Source organism: Oryctolagus cuniculus, chromosome 6, assembly GCF_964237555.1.
Source record: "Oryctolagus cuniculus chromosome 6, mOryCun1.1, whole genome shotgun sequence".
Taxonomy (NCBI): Eukaryota; Metazoa; Chordata; class Mammalia; order Lagomorpha; family Leporidae; genus Oryctolagus; species Oryctolagus cuniculus.
Genome location: NC_091437.1, coordinates 106,093,787 through 106,113,942, shown reverse-complemented (window position 1 = coordinate 106,113,942; position 20,156 = coordinate 106,093,787). Strand labels below are relative to the sequence as shown.

The 20,156-nt window shown below is 48.6% G+C and overlaps 1 non-coding gene across 1 annotated transcript; it reads left to right on the top strand.

The window, feature by feature from the left end:
• Positions 1 to 19,090: 19,090 nt before the first annotated feature.
• Positions 19,091 to 19,914, top strand: LOC108176514 (uncharacterized). The gene is made up of 3 exons (XR_011389172.1): positions 19,091 to 19,237; positions 19,339 to 19,376; positions 19,670 to 19,914. It is a non-coding gene; the product is annotated as an uncharacterized protein (transcript).
• The last annotated feature ends 242 nt before the right edge of the window (positions 19,915 to 20,156 follow it).

The following is a 20,156-nucleotide window of genomic DNA, read 5'->3' as shown; positions in this document are numbered from 1 at the left end:
AAGCTCATTTGTCCTCACAGCTCAGTGCTAGAGACTGCCCCTGAGTTTCTCCACCCTGGATTTCTGCAACATCTCAGGATCTGTCCTCCTTCAGTTTAGCTCATGAATTTATTTTTAAATTCTGTGACCTACACACATTTTTCCAATGCTTAAGTGATCTGTAGCTGGTTTTGGTTGCTGGAAATCATAAAACTGTCCAACCAGCGTCTTCCATGAATCTTTTTTCTGCGTTCTCCCTGCTTCTTTGTCTTCCCCCACCCCCTCTCCCCCTCCCTTTCCAGAGCATGTTCCATTTTGCCTTGTCTGTAAAGTCATTGGTATCTCCAGTCTGAAAGGGCACTTCATGGGAGAAGCTTTAAGATTCTTTCAAATAGTAAATAAGTCTAAAGAAAAGAGAGAGAGAAGAGAGAAGAGAAGAGAAGAGAAGAGAAGAGAAGAGAAGAGAAGAGAAGAGAAGAGAAGAAAAGAAAAGAAAAGAAAAGAAAAGAAAAGAAAAGAAAAGAAAAGAAAAGAAAAAAGAAAAATGGGGCTGGTGCTGTGGAGCCACAGGTTAAAGCCCCAGCCTGCAGCAGCAACATCCCATATGGGCACCAATTTGAGTCCCAGCTGCTCCATTTCTGATCCAGCTCCCTGCTAATGCACTAGGGAAAGCAGTGGAAGATGGCCCAAGTCCTTGGGCCCCTGAACCTGCATGAGAGATGTGGAAGAAGCTCCTGGCTCCTGGCTTCAGATCAGCTCAGCTCCAGCCATTGCTGCCATTTGGGGAGTGAACCTGTGGATGGAAGACCTTTATCTCTGTTTCTACCTCTCTCTGTAACTCTTTCAAATAAATAAAATAAATGTAAAAAAAAAAAAAAACACAGAAAAATAAGAAAAAAATCCAGAGAGCTATCAAGGGCCACACTTACACTTTCTCTCGGAAATTAATCCTGTTTTCCTTCTTTGAGCCACATAAAACTACAGTATGTGTCTTCAGAGGCTTGCCTGCACAATATGAGCACGACAGTATCATACAGAAATCATTAACTGTGTTTTTAAAAAACTAATACACTAAAGGAAAGGACCTCAAAAGTGATAACATTCAAGGAAAAGACTCCCAGATGAAGATTCACCATGTTTTAACTTGGTACTGTCAGAAAGTATGTACTTAATTTGACTTTGCATATTAACGGTCATTAACAATGAGCCAGCAATGGTAGCAGCCATCTGGAACACCATGATCTGTATATTATCTGAAGATAAGATTTAATGCAAGAAGGGGTAAGATAGGGGGCAAAAAAAGAAAAAGAAAATCCCAAAAACTCAATTACATTTAAAGTAACAATGCATTTTATGAATTGTCACTAGCTCTGCTAACATACACAAGCTATGATGTTCTAGAACTTTCAAAAATATGTTTACGGGACAAGCATTTGGCCTGGCAATCAAGATACCAGTAAGGGGGCCGGCGCTGTGGCGTGGTGGGTAAAGCCTCCGCCTACAGTGATAGTGTCCCATATGGACACTGGTTCGAGTCCTAGCTGCTCCACTTCCGATCCGGCTCCATGCTAATGTGCCTGAGAAAGCATCAGAGGATGGCCCAAGCCCTTGGGCCCCTGCACCCACATAGGAGACCTGGAGGAAGCTCCAGGTTTCTGGGTTCAGATCAGCCCAGCTCTGGCCAGTATGACCATTTGGGGAGTGAACCAGCGGATGGAAGATCTCTCTCTTTCTCCCTCTGTTTCTGCCTCTCTGTAACTCTGGCTTTCAAATAAATAAATCTTTAAAAAAAAAAAAAAAGATACCAGTTAGGATGCCCATGTCCACATGGGAGAACCTGTCTCCAGCTTCTGATTGACTCCAGCTTCCTGTTAATGCAGATACTGTGAGGCAGTAGTGACAGACCAAGTAATAAGTCATTAGGTCTCTGCCATCCACATGGGAGACCTGGACTGAGGGTACAGATCCCAGCTTTGGCCCCGACCCAGCCCTGGTCATTATAGGCATTTGTGGAGTAAGCCAGCAGCTATGAACACTGTCTCTCTCCTTCCGCCTTTCATGTAAATAATTTTTTAAAAATATTAAAATATATTTCATAAACGTAAGTGTGTATATATCATTTGTGTGGAGAGAGAGAGCACATTAATTTTTATGTGTCAACTTAGCTCGATTGTGGTGCTCACATGTTTCGTGAAACATCATTCTGGGTGCTTCTGTGAAGGTGTTTTGTAGAAGTTACTAACTTTTTTTTAAGAGTTTATTTATTTATTTATTGAGAGGTAGAGTTACAGACAGTGACAGAGAGAGACAGAGAGAAAGGTCTTCCATCCACTGGTTCACTCCCCAAATGGCCGCAACAGTCAGAGCTAAGCTGATCTGGAGCCAGGAGCCAGGAGCTTCTTCCGGGTCTCCCACGCAGGTGCAGGGGCCCAAGGACTTGGCCCATCTTCTACCACTTTCCCAGGCCATAGCAGAGAGCTGGATGGGAAGAGGAGCAGCCAGGACTAGAACCGGTGCCCATATGGGATGCCAGCACTGCAGGCGGAGGATTAACCTACTGCGCCACAGTGTCATCCCCTAAGTTATTACCTTCTAATAAGTATATCTGAACAACACAGGTTACTCTCTCTAAAGCGGTTGGGCTTCATCAAATCAACTTAAAGTCTTCAGAGCAAAAACTCGGGCCCCAAGGAGGAAGAAATGCTGCCTCCAGACTCCACCTGCAGCACCAGCAGTTGCTGGAATCTCTAGCCTGCTGCCCTGCCCTGCATATTTTGGACTTGTCAGCCCCACAGCAACTGTGTGAGCAAATTCCTTAAAATATCTGTAGACAGGGCTGGTGTGGTGGCATAGCTGGTAAAGCTGCCACCTGTAATGCCAGCATCTCATGTGGGTTCTGGTTTGAGTCCCAGCTGCTCCACTTCAGATCCAGTTCCCTGCTAGCAGCCTGGGAAAGCAGCAGAAGATAACCCAAGAGCTTGGGCCCCTGCCACCCACATGGGAGACCTGGAAGAAGCTCCTGGCTTCCGGCTTTGGCCTGGCCCAGCCCTGGCCATTGCAGCCATCTGGAGAGTGAATCAATGGATGGAAGATCTCTCTGTCTCTCCCTCCCTGTCTGTAACTCTGCCTTTAAAATAAACAATAAATCTTTTTTTAAAAAAAATCTATGGACAAATAGAGAGAGATACAGATATAGACGTAGCTATAGATAGCAGGTCTCTTTCTATGTATAACCCTGACTAATGCAATACATACATATGTACGTCTATAGGGTGTGTGTGTGTTATATAATACATATATTTATATATCAAAGCAATAAAGTCAGTCTCTGGAGTAAAATAATATGACAGGCACTATATTGAATTAGGAAATATCAGGGAAAGAACAATACAGGATTGGGGATAGAACATTTTTACTTTTAATTTTACTTGAATCCTTCATTTCAGCTTAATTAAAAACACAAGTCTGGGATTTATTTTAGTAGTGCAGTTATTTGCTTAGTAGTGTCTCTATAATTAAAGCCACTTCTATTCTTAAAAGGAGACATAGTACTGATTTTGGATCCTGCTTCTCATTAAAGGATCTTACAGTTTTCCATTTCTACAGCAAAGCAATATTTGTGCTATGAGCAAGACTTCTCAAACTTTAAAGTGCATACGGATCACCTGGGTATCCTTTGAAAATGTGAATTCTTGGGACAGGTAGTTGGCACAGCAGTTAGGATTCTGTTTGGGACACTAGCATCCCACATCAGAGTGCTTGATTTTGAGTCCTTGTTCCCCTTCTAATCCCAGTTTCCTGCTAATGTGCACCCTGGGAGGCAGCAGTCATGGCTCAAGTGCTTGGATCCCTGCCACCCATGTGGAAGATGAAAGTTGAGTTCCGGTTCTTAGCTTCAGCTTGATCCAGCCAGGGCCATTGTGGGTATTTGGGAAGTGAATCAGCAGATAAGAGATATCTCTCTCTGTCTCCGCATCTCTCTGTCTCTCTGCCTTTTAAATAAAATGAAAATAAATAAAATGTGGATTCTAACTCCTCAGGTTTGGGATGGGGCCTGAGAGTCTGTGTTTTTATTTTATTTTTTTAATTTTCTAATTATTATTTGAGAGACAGAGAGAGAGAGAGGTTGAGGGAGAGAGAGAGTATTCCCAACTGCTGGTTCAATCCCCAAATGCCTATAATAGGCTGGGGCTAGACCAGGCTGAAGCCAGGAGCCAGGAATTCAATCCAGGTCTCCCACATGGGTGGCAGGGACCCAACTGCCTGAGCCTTCCTCTGCTGCTTCCCAGGGCGCACGTCAGCAGGAAGCTGGAGGCAGGAGCCAGGACTTGAACCTGGTGTGGTCAGGTGTGGGCATCTCACCTGCTAGACTCACTACCTGCCTAGGGAGTGCATGCACTTTTTTTATTATTATTATTTTTTGACAGGCAGGGTGGACAGTGAGAGAGAGACAGAGAGAAAGGTCTTCCTTTGCCGTTGGTTCACCCTCCAATGGCCGCCGTGGCCGACGCGCTGCGGCCAGCACACTGCGCTGATCCAATGGCAGGAGCCAGGTGCTTCTCCTGGTCTCCCATGGGGTGCAGGGCCCAAGCACTTGGGCCATCCTCCACTGCACTCCCTGGCCACAGCAGAGAGCTCGCCTGGAAGAGGGGCAACCGGGACAGAATCCGGCGCCCCAACCGGGACTAGAACCCAGTGTGCCGGCGCCGCAAGGCGGAGGATTAGTCTAGTGAACCGCGGCGCCGGCAGGGTGCGTGTACTTTCAACAAGCACCTAGGTGATGCCCATGCAGGCGCTCTGCAGCCCACACAAGCGCTCTGCAGCCCACACCCGAGAAGCAGGGGACCCGAGCAGGGTTATCCTGCTGGGGAGGGATGAGAGTCACCTGCAGGGCTGGCCGAATAGCAGATTGCTGGACCAACTCCAGGTTTCTGATTCAGTGAGTTCAGGTGGAAACAGTGCTTCGGGGCCATAGTTTCAGAGAATTTCAAGCCACAGTAAGGGTTCCCTTACTGTGAGAATCAGCTGGAGTGCTTTGTAAACTACAGAGGCCTGTGCTCTCTCCTAGAAAGCCTGATTCAGGCGTGGCATTGTGGCGTAGCAGGTAAAGCTGCCAGCTGCAGTGCTGGCATCCCATATGGACACAGGTTCAAGTCCAGCTGCTCCACTTCCGATCCAGCTCTCTGCCTGGGAAAGCAGTAGAAGATGACCCAAGTCCTTGGGCCCCTGCACCCACTTGGGAGACCCGGAGGAAGCTCCTGGCTTCAGATTAGCACAGCTCTGGCTGTTGTGGCCATCTGGGGAGTGAACCAGCAGATGGAAGACCTCTCTCTCTCTCTTTCTGCCTTAGCCTCTCTGTAACTCTGCCTTTCCAAGTAAAATAAATCTTTTTTAAAAAATAAATTTAAAAAGTCTGATTCAGCAGAGTGTTCTTACCAAGGGCCACAGGTTGCTCTTTGAAAGGTGAAATCATGGCCAGCACCGCAGCTCAGTGGGCTAATCCTCTGCCTGTGGCACTGGCACCCCGGGTTCTAGTTCCAGTCGGGGCGCTGGATTCTGTCCCGGTTGCTCCTCTTCCAGTCCAGCTCTCTGCTGTGGCCCGGGAGTGCAGTGGAGGATGGCCCAGGTCCTTGGGCCCTGCACCCGCATGGGAGACCAGGAGAGGCACCTGGCTCCTGGCTTCAGATCAGCGCAGCGCGCCGGCCGCAGCGGCCATTGAGGGGGTGAACCAACGGAAAAGGAAGACCTTTCTCTCTGTCTCTCTCTCACTGTCCACTCTGCCTGTCAAAAAAAAAAAAAAGGTGAAATCATGTTGGCGTTGTCTCAATCCCAATGTCCTTGAGAACACTGTGAGGATCCAGAAATGTGAACCCAAGCGCATCTCTAGAAGTCGGGTACTAGACTGATATTTTTAACATTCACTAGGGATTCTGACACATCACAGAGCTAAGAACCCCCACCTCTGGCTGCACATTAAAGACTTGTTTAAAAATTTAGTTCTTTATTCCAGAGGCAGAGCGAAGCAAGAGAAAGATTTTTCCATCCCCTGGTTCACTCCCCAACTGCCTGTAACAACCAGGCCTGGGTCAATTCAAACCTGGAGCTAGGAATTCAACCCAGGTCTCCTCTATGGGAAGCAGGGACCCAAGTACTTGAGCCATCACCTGCTGCCTCCCAGGGTGCACATTAGCAGGAAGCTTGGAACAGAAGCAATGTCAAGACTGAAACCCAGGCACTGTGATACAGATGCAGGCATCTGAACATCTAGGCCACACACTCACCCCCAGAGACTTTTTTAAAGCAGTCACTTCCTCCTGTAACACCACTCCCAGCTTCTCCTTTAATTAGTCTAGGGTGGGTTCCTGGCTGTTTCTTTTTTTTAAATACTCCCAGTAGATGTTAAGGTTCAGTGAAGGTTGAGAATTAGAGTTCCAGGCCCACAAAAACCACAAAAGTCCCCTCTGCCCTAAGACCTAGAGCGGAGGGGGAAAGGCGCCCCCCCACACACACACACCTCCTCTCGCTGTGCACCCCTGGATACACTTGGTCCTCAGAGAAGCCCCTTCCCAGCAAGAAGCAGGATTGTACCACAAGCACCCTCGAAATGAGTGGAAGCAAAGGCCTCCTGCATTTTAAATTCAGGCCTGCACTCATCCACTTATTGATTTATTTGTAATATTTATCATGCTCCTATTACAAGCCAAGCAGTAACTAGAAGCTGTACACATAATTAACAAGTTCCTGTTTCTCTTTTCTAACTTTTATTGATTTATTTATTTTAAACGCAGAGAGCTCCCATCTGCTGGTTCACTCCCCCAAATGTCCATGGCATCTGGAGCCCATCCAGGCCAAAGTAGGGAGCCAGGAACTCCCTCTGGGTCTCCCACTCGGGTAGCAGGGACACAAGGACTTAAGCCATCACATGCTGCCTCCTGGGATGCATGTTAGCAGGAGGCTGGAACTGGGAGTGGAACTAGGACTTGAATCCAGATCTTAAACACTGTGTGAAACACCCACCCCAAGCGTCTTTTCAAGATTACGGTGCTGTGGTATAGCAGGTTAAGCCTCCACCTGCAACCCCAGCATCCCATATAGGCGCTGTTTCAAAACCCAGCTGCTGCATTTCTGATCCTGGGAAAGCAGCGGAAGATGACCCAAATGCTGGGGCCCTTGTACCCTCATGAGAGACCCGGGCGAAGCTCCTGGCTCCTGGTTCCTGGCTTTAGCTGTTGCGGCTGTTTGGCGAGTGAACCGGTGGATGCAAGATCTCTCTCTCTCTGTCTCTCTTCCCTCTGTCTCTCCTCTCTCTGTAACTCTGCCTTTCAAATAAGTAAAATAAAATAAATCTTTTAAAAAAGGCATGTATCCTCAAAAAAAAAAAAAAAAAAGGCAGCAGTAGCAGCTTACCATCTAAAGATTCAAGCAAATAAATACTCCTTGATTCACATCAGCATTCCTGTTTCCTGGGATGAGGATGACCGTGGGGTGGTTCCCTACACTCCCCCCAGCCTTGGAAAGGTGGAAGACCACTGCAGGACCCCCAGGGTCTCTCACAGGTGCGAGCCCCAGCCACCACTCTGGGGAGGAAGGGTGAGCTCACCAGATGTGCCCTTTCCCACTCACACACATGCAATGGCAGATCGGGGAACTTATTTTCACTTGACATGGACAGTCCTGTTCTCTGCCACTTTCCATAAACCAAAATGCCCGCAGGATGAACTGTTGCCGTATTCGGGAACGTAAGCTATCCCGGTGACCATCCGGGGCTCTGCCACAGGCCCCGCCGCCAGCACTCTCTGAGCCACGATGTCAGGACGCACAGAAGTCAGTGAACAACGGGTTCCCACTGTTGCGAGCACAGCCAATGGGGACTCAGGAGCCACCGCTCTGCGTAGTGAGGGTCTCACGGGCTCCCGATAGCAGAAGTCATCAATCAGTCAGCTGCTTTTGTCATGTTTGGTTAAAAGGACATAAACCATTTCCCAGCGCTTCTTGTCATGCCTCTTAATAGAAGCATTTCCAATAATTACCCACAGTGCCATTGTCCAAGGAGCCGCCCGCTGGCTGTTAGCATCTGGAGGGGAGGCTACTGGCGAGCAGGGTTTTAATTTAGTTAAGAGTTTTCTTTAATGCATCTCCTCTTGGCAGGAGGAAGTCACGACCAGGCATCATAATGCTCTCTCATCTGTCACAGGCTTTTTACAGTTGCTGTTTTTCCCTTTCCTCAATCAATCCTGTTGTTCCTTTCAATATCCCCCAAAGAGCCAAGACCCTGGAGCTAGAAAAAAAATAATAATCTATTACACGGTTAGCTTTTTCTTTCAGTGAAAAATGTTGCACATTGCTTTATCTTAATTGACAGTTTTCCCCTTCTAAATTGTACAAATTGTGCCTGGCTAAAGGGCCCAGTTTAGTTGTAACACTTGATGCACGATCCTAAGGCTTTACTGAAATGCAAATTAATTTTCTAGGAAAATCAGATGAACAAGCCTCCACAGAAGCAAGATTCCCAAAAGCAATGCTTAAATCAGTTGGATGGGTCTCCCCTTCTTCAGCTCATTTCTGGGTTGGCTGTTTTTGGTTTTGGTTTTGTTTTAATTTGTGTGGATTTTTTTTCTCCCATGAAATAAGATTGCCTCAGGTGTCAAAATAAAGTCAGTGGTGAGACTGGGAATACTGCTCAGCTGTGAAACCTGGGCAACGGAAGCCTCAGTTCCTCGTGTGTAAATGGGGGCAAAACAGGACTGCGTCGTGGGGTTGTCCTGAGCAGTGCAGGACAGTGGGTGGACAGCCGCAGGCTGTGTTATGCATGGTCTCCCCGGCGAACATTCGGTAAATGCTGCTGGTATTTTATTACTATTCTCTGTGGAACTCATAAGGGATGGATTGGATCAGGCAATACGCAGGCAACACCTTTTTATAATTAATATTTTTTAGCCTACATTGTCAGATTCCAGCTATCTGGTTGGATACACACTCCTTTCAGCAGCTAGATTGAGGGGTGAATTTTAAGGGTGGCTCAGAGACACCGGTTCAGCTCACTTTGCCAATGAAGAAAGAGAGCGATTATTCATCAAGGAAATGTAGCAATCGTGCATTAGTAGCATTCCACTGTACTTTACATCAAAGTGGGAAAAAATGTTTCTTTGATCCTTTGTAACAGTGTTAAAGTTTTAAAATATTGTAGAAAATGTCACCCTTTAATTATTTAACAACGCTGCCTCCCCCGCTAACCCCCTCCCCACCATGAAGGAAAAAGAGGATGGCCGAAGAGCATGAGGTGCTGAGTGGGTTCCATGTCAGCTACCAGTTAGCAACCTACAGCAAGAATCAGTTTTGGGGCCAGCGTGGTAGCACAGTGGGCTAATGCCCTGGCCTGAAGCACTGGCATCCCATATGGGTGCCAGTTCGAGAGCCGGCTGCCCCACTTCCAATCCAGCTCTCTGCTATGTCCTGGGAAAGCAGTAGAAGATGGGCCAAGTCCTTGGGCCCCTGCACCCGCGTGGGAGACCCGGAAGAAGCTCCTGGCTCCTGGCTACAGATCGGCACAGCTCCAGCCATTGTGGCCAATTGGGGAGTGAACCAGTGGAGTGAACCTCTGTATGTGCGTGTAACTCTTTCAAATAATAAAAAAGAAAGGAAAAAAAACACTTTATAAAAAAAAAGAATCGGTTTCCTCTTCAGGAACTGGAGGCTAATTGGACAGCATCATTTGGGGGTGAGAAACTGTGTTCCTGCATTTGAAAGAGCTTTATAATGTTTAAATTATGATATTTTAAAGAAATAAAATTAAGGTATTAACAAAAATAATCTACCGCTGGCCATAAGGAGAAGACGTCCTACTTGCCAGGGTGACACTGCCGTGGATTTCCACACTGTATTTCCAGAGGAGGACGGATGCTCCACCCTGCACAGAACCGCGGGGCCAGGGCTGCCTGAGCTATTGATCCAGGCAGATGGAGGAGAACTAATGGATTCTCATGACTGGGGTCATAACTGTAGGTGTCACCAGGAAATTCTGTGCTGCTGTCCAAAGACAAAGATAATAAAACAGAGGAGAGAGAGACAAACTGTCAGCCCTCAGAGGCCGCCTCCAGGGGTCAGAGATGCTGTAAATAACATCTCCTGGGTAGTGCAGCTGCATTTGTAGGCAGAAGGGTGGTAAAATCCAGCCCCCAACCCAACTTGAGTTTGATTATGTAACAGAGAGTCTCTATTTTGTAATACCTTTTAGAACACACACATATCAGTGCCTCTGTAGGAGATCCTCCATTATTTCTCCCCTTGCAAGCTCATCACCAATGATAAAGTCTAGAAGAGACTTTTCGAAGTCATTTCAGAGACAGTGGGAAAATGACAACGCATGGGGCTGGCACTCTAGCCCAACAGATAAAGCCACCGCCTGGGTCGTCAGCATCCCATATGGGTACCAGTTTGTGTCCCAGCTGCTCCACTTCCCATCCAGCTGCCTTCTCCTGTGCCTGGCAAAGCAATGGAAGATGGCCCAAGTGGTTGGGTCCCTGCTTTCCACATGAGAGACCTGGATGAAGTTCCTAGCTCCTGGCTTCAGCCTGGCTCAGCCCTGGCTGGTGTACTGTTGTAGACATCTGGGGAGTGAACCACCTAACAGGTCTGCAGACCAATGAAGCTGAGCTGCTGTATCATTCTCTCACGCACAGGCCCTACCCCTCCCAAGCCTATGAAGTCACATCTACTCTAGTTCCAGATGACAGTGGGTCTTTACCCTCAGTGCAAAGCCAGGTCCCCAGCAGCTCCCCCCAAGCCTCCCCCAATTATTTCTGGGACTCTCCAAGGGGATGTCTTAGGAACGTCCACTAACAGGGCTACCTACGTGTTCTCCCCCATCCTGTCACTTCCGGACCTCGTAACTGCCTTTGCTGCTCTTCCACGCAGAAAAACCAGTGTCTGTGAAAAGGGAGCCAGGCCTAGGTCCTCCCCAAATCCCCGGTCCACAAGCGGTCACAGCAGGGCCTGTTCTGGGGCAAAGCTAAACACCATGGCCCACTCCTGATCTCAGGGCACCTCTTTGTCTTGTGGGCCCTAAAATTGTGGGCAACAGCCTCTGGAAACCACTCACGCAAAGAGGGCCTTCAGCCTCCGGCTTGTCGTCTTCTTCCACTGCGGCTTCCAACTATGCCAAGGACCTCCACAGAGCTCAGGTGCACGAATGAAACGGACCCTGGTGACACACAGCAAGGGTCAATTCTTGTGTCTCCCATGTGTGTTCTGCAAGTGGGCAGGGACTCTCTGCTCCTCCAAATCCCTCAAGTCGATGGAGGCTCCGTCTCTACTTGTCCCAGGGCTTCTTGTCCCATCTGGGGAATGAATCAACAGATGGAAGATCTCTCTCACACTCTGTCTCTCCCTCTTTCTCTGTAACTCTGCCTTTCAAATCAATTAAAAAAAAAAAAAAGCCATACAAATGGTGGTTGGCCCCCTGCTAGGTGAACTCTGAATCCAGATTGAGTTCAGCCAGCAGCCTTGCTGTAATTATGAGATGGAAAAATCACTTGCTTGGGAAATGCAAGCTGCTGGCCTCATGCTGTAAGCACCTGTTTTATAGGCCTGCATAACCCACATGTAACTAGGGAAAGAAATACTGCCATGGTCAAAACTCATTTGTCACAGCCAACAAGTACAGATACCCCAGACTGTGATCCAGAAATAAGTGGTATTTATTTACTCTTTTTTTTTTTTTTTTTTTTGACAGGCAGAGTTAGACAGTGAGAGAGAGAGACAGAGAGAAAAGTCTTCCTTTTTCCATTGGTTCACCCCACAATGGCCACCGCAGCTGCGGCCAGTGCACCGCACTGATCTGAAGCCAGGAGCCAGGTACTTCCTCATGGTCTCCCATGCGGGTGCAGGGCCCAAGGACCTGGGCCAACCTCCACTGCCTTCCCGGGCCACAACAGAGAGCTGGACTGGAAGAGGAGCAACCGGGACAGAATCCGGCATCCCGACCGGGACTAGAACCCAATGTGCCAGTGCCGCAAGCAGAGGATTAGCCTAGTGAGCCGCGGCGCTGGCCTACTTTCTTTAAATTTTTTTTTCATTTATTTACTTCCTGTCATGATGTATAAAGCAGCCACACAAGCACGGAGGAGTCATCACAGCCCCTGTCCTAGCTTGATGGCAGGGACTGCATCTTACTGCCTCTTGTCCTCACCACTGCTCTCTAAGACAGATAGTCCCCTTCAGTGGATGAGAATCAGGAAGACTAGTCATTCACTAGTGTTTGCAATTTTATTATTATTATTATTATATAGATTTATTTTATTTTATTTGAAAGGCAGACAGAGAGGGACAGGCAGAGAGAGAAAGAGAGAAAATCTTCCACCTGTTGGTGCACTCCCCAGGTGGCCAGGGCCAGGGCCAGAGTCAGGAGCCCAGAACTCCATCTGGGTCTTCCATGTGGGTGGCAGGGACGAAATATTTGGGTCATCTTCTGCGTTTGCAGAGAACTGGATAAGAAATGGAGCAGCCAGGACTAGAACGAGTGCTCTGATAGGGGATGCTGGAGTCACAGGCAGCTACTTTTTATTTTTAATTGACACATAATATTTGTACATATTTATGGGGTATAATGTGATACATCAATACCTATAGACAGGGTGTGTTGATCAAATCAAGGTAACCATTTGTCATCTTCTCAAACATGTATATTTCTATATGTTGGGAATGTTCTGATTCTTCCTTTCTAGTTATTGAATATATATAAATCATTGTATAATATTTTCAATGTACAACAGGAAATACTTATAGTTTATGGGGATTCTATTTAGTTACTTGCAGAGAGAGAGAGAGGAAAGAAAACTATAATTCTTGGGGTTGGCACTGTGGCGTAGTAGGCGAAGTCTCTGCCTGCAGCACCAGCATCCCATATGGGCGCCAGTTCAAGTCCCGGCTGCTCCTCTTCTAATACAGCTCTCTGCTAATGGCCTGGGAAAGCAGTAGAAGATGGCCAGTGTGCTTGGGCCCCTGCACCTGCCTCTTTGTGGAAGACCCAGAAGAAGCTCCTGGCTCCTGCTTCAGAAAGGTGCAGCTCCAGCCACTGCGGCCATTTGGGGAGTGAACCAGCAGATAGGAGACCTTTCTCTCTGTCTCTCCCTCTTTCTGTCTGTAACTCTTCCTCTCAAATAAATAAATAAATCTTAAAAAAAAAAAAAAAAAACACCAAAACTATGGTTCAGGACATCTATGCCCCTCCAAGTTCTTCTTTTATCCCAAATAATACACACGTGGAATCCAGCTTCAGGCGGAAACGCTGCCCGTCTGAGAAATTAAGTTAGTTGGTACACTGAAGCTTCAGATACTCACCCCAGCGTTCAAGACTTGGGTTTCCTATGGGAGTCCCAAATTAGCCTGCTGCTGAGTGTGGACATATGCAAACCCCCCTTTATGTAACAGAGCACTAATGCCTGCTTTATCTCCTACCTCATCATCTGTCAGAGTAAAAAAAAAAAAAAAATGGCAGCACAAATTCAAATCCCAAGGGAATACACTGCATAGTAACTCCCCTTGAAAGCATGACCTTGAGAAACTCCTGGGCCAGCGCTGCGCACAGTAGGCTAAGCCACTGCCTGCAGCACCAGTATCCCACATGGGCACTGGTTCGTGTCCCAGCTGTTGCTCTTCCAATCCAGCTCTCTGCTATGGCCTGGGAAAGCAGTGGAGGATGACCCCAGTGCTTGGGCCCCTGCGCCCATATGGGAGACATGGAAGAAGTTCCTGGCTCTTGGCTTTGGATCAGCCAGCTCAAGCTGTTGCGGCCATTTGGGGAGTGAACCAGCGGATGGAAGACCTTTCTCTCTGTCTCCCCCTCTCTTTGTCTGTAACTCTGCCTCTCAAATAGATAAATAATAAATAAATAATTAAAATCCTTTTTTAAAAAAATAAAAAGAAAGAAAACTCCTCTGCTTGGTGTTCCAGATTAGGTTGAGTGGGATGGAGAGGGGAGAAATGGTTGAATTTCTGTGGATCCAAAGGCCCCAGAAAGATCACTTAAGTGAGTACTCCTGCATCCCACACCTGTCGGAGCAGTTTGAATTCAAAGGTCTTGAGAATTTTTTATATTCAAATTCTGGAAGCTGGAAATTTGTATTTTATTCATTCTCACATATAAAAAAAGCAATATATTGTCTGTAAAATATATTTCTGCTGGTGCTGTGATGTCTGTAACTCCATCTTTCAAAGAAATAAATAATAAAAATCTTAAAATAAAAAAAGGACACATGTAAAGTCCCTCCTTCCTGCTTCTAATTTTCTGTCCATCTAGTAGTCAATTTTTTATATAGCACCTGGCTTCGTGTTCTAGGAAAATGTTAAACCTTTTGAAATCTAGACACTTTTTTAAAAAGCTTAAGAAATCAGGCAGGTGTTTGGCTCAGCAGTTAGACCTCTTGGGATACCCACACCCCATATTGAACTCCCCGCATTTTAGTCCCAGCTCTGCTTCCAATTGAGTTTCCTGCTAAAGTACACTCTGGGAAGCAGCAAGCTATGGCTGAAGTTGTTGGGTCTCTGCCCCCCACATAAGAGAATTCCTGTTTCCTGGCTTCAGTCTGGTCCAGCCCTGCTGCTGCAGGCATTTAGGGAGTGAACCAGCAAATGGGAGAGTCTCTCTCTCTTTGCCTTTCAAATAGATACAATTTTTTTGAAAAGAAAAAGGGTTAGGCCGGCACTGCGGCTCACTAGGCTAATCCTCCGCGTAGCGGTGCCGGCACACCGGGTTCTAGTCCCGGTCGGGGCGCCGGATTCTGTCCCGGTTGCCCCTCTTCCAGGCCAGCCCTCTGCTGTGGCCAGGGAGTGCAGTGGAGGATGGCCCAGGTGCTTGGGCCCTGCACCCCATGGGAGACCAGGAAAAGCACCTGGCTCCTGGCTCCTGCCATCGGATCAGCGCGGTGTGCCGGCCGCAGCGCACCAGCCGCGGCGGCCATTGGAGGGTGAACCAACGGCAAAGGAAGACCTTTCTCTCTGTCTCTCTCTCTCACTGTCCACTCTGCCTGTCAAAAAAATTTAAAGAAAAAAAAAGAAAAGAAAAGAAAAAGGGTTAAGAAATAATGTTTAATCTAAACTGCCAACAGTTTCCACATTGTAGATAATGATGTAAACAGATAATTTTTGCCATTAATTTAGAATAAATTAATACATTGTCATACTATCTCAAGGACTTTTGGTTTTATGCATAAGCCAAAAATAATTCCTATAATCCTCCTGACTGACTCATTAGATATTTATTAAACTTCTATGCCACTCTTCTGGGGGTTGAGAAGATAGCAATAAACAAAGCAGGCAAAAATCCCTGCCTATGTGGGGCTTACCTTCCAGCAGGACGAGAAATGAGAAGTGTGGTGAGTGTGTGTTGGATGGCATTAACAGTCCCAGTGCTTCCCCCTCCCCCATACTTTACCCGTGTCCTGTTTTCTGCAGTGAATGAGTATGGCTTTCTCCTTTCCTTTTGACTTTGAGCTTGGTCATGTGATCTGCTCTGTTCAATAGAATGAGATAGAACTCGGAACATGCCAATTCCTGCTACACATCCTACAGAAACAAGAGATCTTCATGATTCTAATGCCCACACTGCCTTGCCAACAGAAGGCGCTGGTGAGCTGGTCCAAGGAGAAGGACAAGCGACACAGGGCATAGCTGTTCTAGGGAAGCCTCCTCAGCCCAACCTCGTCTAGAGGACCAGGAGACTCTTAGATACAGAAGTAAGCCCAGCCAACATCAGCCCAGCCACTCAGTGTGCCCAGCCTGGATCCGCTGGCCTGCCGTGAACCCACCAATGCATGTGCTTATAATCAATGATCACTGTTTTGAGATTGAGTCTGGCGGTTGTTTGCTACACCTCAATAGCCAACCGTCGCAAGTGTTAAAGAACAATCCAAGTAAAGCAGTATAGAGAATAAAAAACATTGTGCAGTAGTGGTGATGCTGGAATCCATTTCAAATATGTTTATAACATACAATTATCTCTTAATCGTTTGTGATCCTAAAGACCTCTCTTTCCAACAGCTGAGATCAGTACATGGCATCCCCAACACAGATTCTGTATTTTCACCCTAGTACCATGGAAGTCCAAACAAATATGAAGCAGAAAAAAACTTGCTGACTTGTTCAGATATGAGCAGAGCAGCAATTAATGCCTATCTCCTGTTCAGTGCAACTGTCTACATTCTTTGCTCTTGCAGATGTCTGAAGTGCAATATGTAAACTCATACTCTTTTTAAAGACTTATTTACTTGAAGGCAGAGTTAGAGGGAGGGAGGGTGGGCGGGAGAGAGGGAAAAGGAGAGGGAGAGGGAGAGAGAGATATCTTCCATCGGTTCACTCCCCAAACAGCTACAACAGCCGGGGCTGGGCCAGGCCAAAGCCAGAAGCCAGGAGATTCATCCCAGTCTCCCACCTGGGTGCAGGGACCATCTTCTGCTGCTTTCCCACATGCATTAGCAGAGAGCTAGATTGGAAGTGGAGCAGCCAGGCCTCGAACCAGCACCCATATGGGATGCAGGCAGTGGCTTGACCTATGAAGTCGCAAGGTCAGCCCCTCATGCCTTCTTAATGTGGCATCCTGTGGTTCCCTACACATCAATTAAAGGCTTCCAGAGAAGCAGTGTTTTCTAAATCCTTGTAAACTCACTTGGGGTGTAAAGCCAGAGGGTTTAACCAATAGAATTCTTTCAATACCCTTCCTGATGTAAGACCATCTTTTAAAGATTCTTTAAAGATTGATTCATTGATTTGAAAGAGCGACAAAAAGGGAGAGAGAGAAAGATCGAAAGATCTGGTTCATTCCTAAAATGCTCTCAACAGTCAGGACTGGGCCAGGCCAAACCCAGGTCTCCCACATAGGTGTCTGGGACCCGGTACTTGTGCCACCATCTGCTGCCCTCCCAAGAGCGTTATCTGGAAGGTGGATTGGAAGTCGGGTAGCTGGGACTCGAATCAGGCACTCTGAAACGGAAAGCAGGCATCCCAAGCCCTGGCTTAACCTCTTGCACCACAAGGCCCACCCGTCAGTTTATTTTAAATCATTATACAAGTAGCTGATCCTGCTGTTTGTGGAGATCAAAGCCTTTGCGAATCACCCTTCTGTCTTCTGGGAAGGCGAGTGCAGGCTCCAGGACAGTCATTACATCCACCCATCCAGGAGACCAAGAGGAGTCCTGCCCAGCTTCGATTTCCCCTTTCCTACAAACCCTAACCATGAACCGTCCACCGCGTCACACAATCATCGCTCTGATGGGATCAAAGTCACAAATCCCGGGACAGGGTTCTGGAAAATTCTAGTGGCTGGAACTGGCTCCAATACAGACTGAAACGAAAGATTATCAATATATAAAGGCTGAGTTGGAAAGAAAAAAAAAAATCCTCTCCACCCCTTGTCTTCTAGGGAGTTACCTGTGGGTGGCTCCAGCGCACTGGTGGAAAAGGTTTGCCAGCATCTTCATGAAGGTGCTTTCAGGACCGGTAAAACGACTGTCTTTTCAAGTTTCCTTTTCCGTCGTCTTGGACGGATTCAAACCACTGAGCTCACACTGCACAGAGCTGAGCGTTGCTGGACAAAACTCACTTCACCTCTCAGAGACTCTAGGGGCTCACTGGCAAAAGCCAAGAACTGGAGAATCTCCCCTCTGTTATAACATTGCACAGTGTCAGCACAGGCATTTCAACTACCGATTCCAAACCAGCCAACCTGCAGCCTCTTACAGGCTGGAGTCCTGAATACACACCAGCAGAATCAAAGTGTAATAAACCAGTTAGAGTAGATCTTTCCTCTTTCTTCGTTGTACGTCCTAGCAGTGTTTCATACCTGCAGCTTCACAATTTTTACAAGCAATGACCGAGTTGCAAAGACTTCAAACCCCGCCGGAGACCCAAGCAATGTGGCTTTTGGGGGCATCCGAAAAGGGTACACGGCCGCCCCGTAAAGGAGCATCCGCTATCGGCAAAGCCTTCCCACTCTCCGATCTTACTCTGTGACCAGGGTGATAAAATTACCTTTGTAGTATTCTTGATAAAAATACCCACGTAGTATTTCCAAGTCGGCCCCCGAAGCTACCGGTTCCCAATCAATTGCTATTCACACTCACACATCTGCACACATAAAGCCACTTCAAACACCACGCTGTGGGGTCCTGACATAATGACTGAGCCACCAGCTGTCGGGGCACTGCACTGAATTGGGGACACAAACCCCATTTTCCTATGTAAATTGGCCTGGACGCTGCTTCGGCCCCCAACAAAAGGGGACAGTCCTGTTAAATGGGGCCATCTGGCTGTGCCCCCGGCCCCAGTGACACCTCCGGGATGGAGTAAGCCGCACTGATCTTCCGGGGGGCCGGGGAGGTGGCGCGGTGGAGCGCAGCTGTCACCCCGGCCCCAGGGGGCCTGCCCGCAGGGGTTGGGGGCGAGCAGACTCGCAGTGGTCTTAAGCCTCGGGGCCCCGGGCGCCTGAAGGTCTCACTGAGCACTCCCGGGTTGGGGAGAGCGCGCTTTGTTCCTGGGCCCCACAGCTTTGGGCAGGGACACCGCTCCGTCCCCGGGGCCCCAGGGCAGCTCCAGCCTCACCGCCAACAGCCGCGGGCGCCTCCATAGCAACAGCGTGGGAGCTCCGCAAACCCGGGAGAGGAGCCGGGAGGAGGAGGGGAGCCGGGAGAAGGGGCGCAGGAGAGGGAGGATGCAGGGGAGGGGTGGGAAGGGGAGCAGCGGAGACCCGGGGGAGGAGGGAGCAGGGAGCAGGGGCGCCGGGGAGGGACCCGGGAGGGGAGTGGAGAGAGGAGGCGGGAGCTGCGGAGGAAAGAAGGGAGGGCGCAGGAGCGTGGGTGCGGGGCTAGGAGCAGCTCCGGGGTGGAGGAGTGCGCGGGGAACCGGGGCGGGGAGCGCTGAGAGGGGGATGGGAGGGGGCTGGGGAAGGAAGGGCGCGGCCCCGAGCCGCCCCGCCCCGCGCTCTCGAGCTGGGGCCCGGGCCGCGGGGTTCTCGCGCGGAATTCCTGCCCCTGCTGCTCCGCGGACGGAGGCGGAGCGCGAGCCGGGGCGGGCGGGGCGGCGGCGGGCGCCCTCCCCAGCCCGGGGGCAGCGCCCTGCCACCGGGCCGAAAGAACCCCTTTCCCGCGACCCCGGCTTTCCCAGGCCCCGCGAGCTGCAGGCCCGGCCGCCGAGGGAGTCTTCGCCGAGGCTCCCCTTTCGCCCGCAGCGTTTGCACCCGAGAATGTTTTTTCACAAAACCGATGGGGAGGTCCTGTGGGGTTTGTCTGGGGTCCCCTACCGTCGGGGAGCTTGTGATGAGAGCTGTGCGTGCTAAGCTTGGCCTTTGAAACGATATTTTCTAATACACAGGTGAACATGTTGAGGAGACGGCAACACGAATACCATTCGTGAGTTCTGTTTACTGAATAGCAACTTGCGCAAGACATTGCCCCAAAGTTAGCGAGATGGATGGGATCCATGCTCTCGAAGAAGAGTTTACCACGAAAGTGGACTACAACCATGCTGTGAAAAGCGTGCTAGCTCTTATGCCATGTTATGAAAATGGGGGAGGGTGGGGAGGCGGCGCTGTGGCGTAGAGGTTAAAACCGCCGCCCCTAGCGCTAGAGCCAGCATCCCCTATGGGCGCCGGTTCGAACCCCGGCTGCCCCTCTTCTGATCCAGCTCCCTGCTATGGCCTTAGAAAGCAGTGGAAGATGGCCCAAGTGCTTGGGCCCCTGTCCCCCGCGTGGGAGACCCGGAAAACGCTCCTGGCTCCAGATCTGCCCAGCTCCAGCCGTTGATGGAAGACCTCTCTGTCTCTGCCTCTCTGTAACTCTTTCAAATAAATCTTTAAAATAAAAAAGAGGGGGCGCCTTATTTCAGACATAAGTATTTCAAAAGAAAACCTATAGATAAATGCTGTATGCTTTAACATTCTTATAAAAAGTAAAGGGAAGAAAAATAAACTTTTGGGCTTTCTCAGCTCACATGGCTTCTGGGAAAATGAAAATAACCCTAATTGAAAAAACAGTGCTCACCATAAATAGGTTTAACTTTCAGGCAGGGAGCATGGTTGTGTGTGTGTGTGTGTGTGTGTGTGTCTGTAACAGCAGAAAATTCACCAATCAAATGGGAAGTTGTCAGTGTTTCATAAAACAAAGGTCAAAGAGGCCTCAGAAGCCTAAAAG